Source organism: Heteronotia binoei, chromosome 1, assembly GCF_032191835.1.
Source record: "Heteronotia binoei isolate CCM8104 ecotype False Entrance Well chromosome 1, APGP_CSIRO_Hbin_v1, whole genome shotgun sequence".
NCBI classification, from domain to species: Eukaryota; Metazoa; Chordata; class Lepidosauria; order Squamata; family Gekkonidae; genus Heteronotia; species Heteronotia binoei.
The window spans coordinates 243,359,578-243,365,577 of record NC_083223.1 but is presented as its reverse complement, the minus strand read 5'-3'; positions in this window follow the sequence as shown (position 1 = coordinate 243,365,577).

Sequence of the window (6,000 nt, the reverse complement as noted above, 5' to 3'; positions counted from 1 at the left end):
TTTTTCGGGAGGGCTCTCCTTCCTTGGAGGTTTTTAAACAGAGGCTAGATGGTCATCTGACAGCAATGAAGATACTGTGAATTTAGGGGGAGGTGATCCCTTCCAACTCTATGATTCTATGAAAAGGCGTGAAGTAGGGTTGCCAACTATCAAGTGTGGTAGGGTTGCCACTGGTGGGAGATGGAAGGATAGTGTTTTTTCAGTGACAGCCCCATGCCTGTAGAATAGCCCCCAAGAAGGGGCTCCTACAGGAGGCTACAAAAGCAACACTACTCTGTAGAGCATTGGGACAGTCTGACTCTGGGTCACAGGGAATCTGCACGCAGTCTTTTCAAAATGGTAGTTTTCAGGGGTGGAATTCTAGCAGGAGCTCCTTTGTGTATTAGGCCACACACCCTGATGTAGCCAATCCTCCAAGAGCTGCCTTGTAAGCGCTTGGAGGATTGGCTACATCAGGGGTGTATGGCCTAATATGCAAAGGAGATCCTGCTAGAATTCCACCTCTGGTAGTTTTGAATTATTTTATTCATTATTTTTTTTTAAAAAAATTGATTTTTATAACTTTATTGTATTTTATTCTACTCTTCCTTGCCTTGACGTAGGAGAAAGATAGCCATACAAATATGTTTTAATAAATATTAATACTAAGCATTTAGAGTACTGAAGGCAGGATATGCCATTGGTGGGGGTGTATTTTGCTTGCAATGCAGGAATTGATATGAGTCTTCTATTTACCAGAATGTCATTCTTGCTTCACAGTCATACCACTGTTCTGAAAAACTTTATTAAGAAGAAACAGGATATCTTGTGGTACCTCAAATACAAGCATAATTTCATTCTAGCACAATCTTTTATTAGATGCATGAAATTAATCCTTAGTTGGCATGATTATGGAGCGGAAAAGGTTGTAAACAGCATGGACAAATGGCCATGTGTGAGAGTGTCTATATGTCTGCCAACAAGGGCTTTTTTTTAACAGGAATGCGCACAAATGCAGTTCTGGCTGGCTTGGTGTCACGGGATGTGGCCTAATATGCAAATTAGTTCCTGTTAGGCTTCTTCTACAAAAAAAAAAGCCCTGCTGCTAACCAAGGAGCTACCCCATGCATCAGATGAAGTGGGACTATGGACAAAAAAAAGTTTATGCTAAAGTATAAATTTGTTTAAAGTGCTATGAGCTTCCTGCCTATTTTTGCTCCAACAGTCATTCTTAATTTAATTCATTTAGTTGCTAATTTAATTAGTGAATTTGTTACCTTGGAATGTAATTAGTTAACTTGTATGCCACTTTTTTGCCTCACAAGACATTCTGTATGTAATGAAGCCTAGTCTATAACCTCCCCTGACAATACATCTTCTGGTAAATACATACATGTCACATATATTCTCTGATTATGGAAAACTGCACCAATGAAAGATTATTTCTACCAGATATAACTTGGCAGCTCAGCTAGTCTTCTCAGAGCTTCTTACTAGCAGAGTGGAATATTTAACTGTATGCATCTAAGAGGATAATTCCAGTGAATAGCCATCTTATTCTGTAACAGCAAGATTAAACAGGAGTCCAGTGGATCTCAAAAACAAATAAAATTTATCCTGGAATTAAGTTTTTGTGAGTTACATCTTGCACATAATTAGAAGTCCTGCTAGATCAGACAAGTGGACCATCTTAAGGAATCTAGTCCAAACCAGTGGCCCATCCTGTCTCCCATAATGGACAACCAGTTTCTCTGGAGGTCCAGCAACAGGCACAGAGACTAAGGCCCTCCCCTGATGTTGCCTCCTAGCATTTAAGAATGGCAGTTTTTGTCATCCTACCACCATTACCAATAATGATGCTCAGTTATTTTCAGTTTGCTGTTGTACCATAAAATGAAACAGGCAAGCTTTTAGATAAGGCCTGCTTTTAAAATCAAGTAGACATTCCAAATCCTTTTTAGTGGGATGTGGACCTACAATGGCACCCAGTGGCCACTGCAGTTAAACTCAAGTAGCAACTCCAGCAAGGCTTGACTTAGGATGCATTAATACTCCTTTATCTTATTTATTTTTAATTTGTCATTCACATGTACAGACCTTTAGGTCAATTTGATGGCCATGTGCCTATCAGGACAGCAAAACGAAGACATTCACAAACCAGGCAGGGATTTTTTGTGTAATTGCAGGACTTTTGTGGTGTGCAGATTAGTTTGTGCATTAAGGGGGGGTGGAACTTGCCAAAACAGCCTTATGAAGAGTGAACATGCCCATTGCCCTCTAGAAGCCAGAGAATGTCGAAGGCAGTTGAGCATCAGTTAAAGAAAAATAATGGGTGAAGGGATTGGCCTACTCAAACCCCTGGCAACTTACAGTTCCCTAAATGGTGTGATGCATGTATTGCCACCCAAAAACTCCCCTATATAACCCAGAGAAGGGTGTGTCAATATATGTTCCACCTTGCACTGTACTGTACTGCTCAGTCTTGCAATCCAAAAAGAAGGTTCCTACTCATACAGCCTCCAACCACAATAAGTGCTAGAGGAGATTGCACTCTAACACTGGACAGCTGCTATTTGAAATCAAGTCAGCAGGAAGTTATTCATCTAGCCCCAAAAATCAGCTCAGCTGTCTCACTTTGTTACAAGGAAGGGCAAATCTTCCAATATTATAAAAAGCCCCACCCCAATTCCTTTTGAGCCTCTAATTTGTAAACATTTCTCAGTGCTGTATTCAGTAAAGTATTGCAGGCCCACCAGCTGCAAATCTTGCAGAACAGCCAGTTTCCAGATATTATGGTTGCTTTGATTCAGTTGCAGAAATGGGTGCAAGCTCCCTGCAACTGTTAGCTAACAACAGGGATGTGTTTCCTCACTGCCTTGAGGGGTAACCTAAGAAGTGTCCAGGTTTTGAAAAAAATTAAGCCTGGCTTCATAATTGCACAGTACTGCTAGCCAAAGGAAGTGAATATGAATGAAATCTAAGAATCAGAAAAAGCAAAGTGACCATGATATGCCTAAATCATTCAGTGAAGGAGGGAGGGTTTGAATCCCAAATATTCCAAGCGAAATCTCCATTTACTGGATCCTCCAACACCAACACATACTTTTCGGCTTGTGGCCATTGCTCTGCTTCTGCATTACTCTATGCTTCTCAATTACAGAGATGTCAAAACATGTCAAGTTGTTCCAATAGACAACTATGAAAGTATATAAGGATCTCAGATTCCAGTTAGACGTCACTAGAGTAACTTGCATGTAATGAAACAGCAAAATACATAATTAAAAAAAACCCAAAGCAAGTGAGGTTTCAATCTGATTTAATTTTGTAAAAAAATACATAACTTCAAAAGAACACAGGTTTTCTATACAAGACCATGCAAGTGTCAGCATTTCTGCATTTTCCATCAGCTCAGATCAGGCCAGTCTACACCTTCGTCTGCTATGTAGTGAAGGGCATTTGGGGTAAGTAGTACCAAGTCTAAATACAGTGCATTCAGATCCATACATAGCTTCACATAAACAAAGCTGAGGGCTTCTCTGCATGGTAGAAAAAGCTTCATAAAGAGATGCCTGCCTTTATGGCTCTGAGCTTAGTCATCCTGCAAAAGCACTTTTTGCTCTTTCAAAAACAAAGCCTGCTTTTGTAGAGGACATTGTGCACAGAAGTGTTATGTGGAGACTCCCTTGCAAGGCCAGTGGCACTCAAGGGTCTCGGAAGGGGCAGATGCATGACTACCTCTCATCTCTTCCTGGCTATCCGCTTTCACCAGAATCCACATCTCATGCAGGCTCCCTGCGCTCTGCCCACCCAGCCTCAGGCTGTGCATGTGCGCGACCAGCAGAGCTGTAACAGCATCCAAAAGAAATAATCAGGTAGATGCCTCTTTCACTGGTTTTCCACATGTCCAGCTCAGCGTGTGAGCATAAAACTGAGAGCATAATGAGCTGTTATTCAGACACACTCATGGGGGGGAGGGGTAACAGCAAGCCTGACTATATCAGCAGCACAATAACTGATGTTTTGATCTCTGCACATTACAATTTAGTTCAGACCAGGAGGCATTTTGCTGTCAGTAGAGTAACTTCATGTCAAAGAGCAGAACTGAGGTTTGTTCTGCAAACGGAGAACTAAAATATATTTGCAGCTTCAATAGGCTTGCATGAGTGAAACTGCAAAGCTTGGAAATGTAGAATCAAAAAGGGAATGGGAAAAGGGAATGTGACTACAGAGCCAAGGGAAAAAACAAATTCTTATTTGCATGAGAGAAGATACCAACTTTAATCTCTCCCTTCTCCAACTGGTTACAGTTTCAAGTTTCCTGGGCTGCCCTGATTGTCCTTTTCCATTCTTAAGTGTACAGCTCTTGCTAGAGACATACACAGGCTAGTTTATTGGCAGTTTCCTTGGAGAAGCCCTTCACTTACAGTAGGAAGCCAAGCACAGGGACTACAGAGCCCGCTCTGATCCCATGGTAATCCTTTTCAGTGGCAAATGACAAAAGGGCTGAAGTGCCCTCCAACGAGTCTGGGTGGCAGGGATTCGAAAACTGCAACAGCATGGATAGGGGATAGGGGATGGGAGTTCAAGGAGAAAAAGGCACCACAGCACCAGGGAGAAGGCAGACCTCAATGAGGCAACAGAATACGCATGACACAGAAGGCAAAAAAAGTGCAAATGCAAGAACACATGTCTGCAATCCATCAAATCACAGGGATTGTACAATACAAGGCATTCACAGTGATCCAAAGACCAAGCTTCAGTTTCAAGGGGAAGAGGGAGAGATGAGAAAATGCTATTAGGGATGGGCTGGATTTTTCAAGCATAAAAACCTCTGCCCAAAAGGTAAGTAGCTGGGAGATCAGTGTTTAAAGTGCATATCTGGATTATATTTACACATACATTGCAGAGATTCATTTTTGGATGCTGGGAGAGGGCTTTCTCTCTCCAGGTAATAAACAGTTTGCATTACAGGAGAACACTTGCCTGTATGTGCAAACCTGCAGGGCTCACCTCTGTCTGTCCAAGAGAAGTCCTAGGAAGCAGGGCTATGGACAGAAAATCTTAGCTGTCTCCTGATATAGAACATTTTGTAGAGGACATTTTGTACAGAAGTGTTATGTGGAGACTCTCTTGCAAGGCCAGTGGCACTCAGGGGTCTTGGAAGGGGCCTTCTTGATTATGCTTCTTGTTCTTCTTGATTATGCTTAAAGTGATGTCTGCAGCTTGCAGAGTAGTTAAATGGGAGATGCCAACTGGGGGAGGCAGTAGGTCCAATTCTATCCTCTAAAAATTGGCATATGCTTCCATACACCCCCTATTAACTCTTTTAGGGGATGGGAGAAAAAGAAAATACAGTTGCCAATCCCTCTCCCCTACCATATCCATTAATTCTCTTAGGGGATGAGAAAAAGGAACTAGACAAAAGTGCATGAGCAAAAGGAGAGCGACCCCCTCCCCAAATAATGCATGTTTTGATTTGTGTGCAAGTAGCAATGACAGAATGGGAGGAAGATAATGATACCCCCCAAGCATCCCACTGGCAAAACAAGTTTCCAGCAAAAGAGATATACATGGAAGTTCTCCATAATCACTATATTACATTGGATTTGGGGGGGGGGGGAATCATGCGACCAGCTGATTGTGATATAATTACACATATGCATACATAGGAATTAGCCCCTAATAAGGTCAAGACTTGTTAGAGTTGGGATTGCCTGCTCCCCTCCAGCCTTGGGGAGAGAGTCCTTTTGGCATTTCACCTAACCCAACCCACCCACCTGTTTGCAGTGCATTTGCTTCCCTTTTATTGAGCAACATGGTGAAATCTAATGCCACAAAGCACTGCGGTAATGCCACATCCACCACATTGTCCCCAAATTCCAGCCATTTACACCTACCTCAAGTAACCTTTACCTGTCTTCAGGGCTTACAGTTTGTGTTAAGGGAAATTCCATGGCAGAGGATTTCATCTACAACAGAGGCTGTGCTGCAGACAAGTGAGGGAGTACAGAGAAAGTCCTT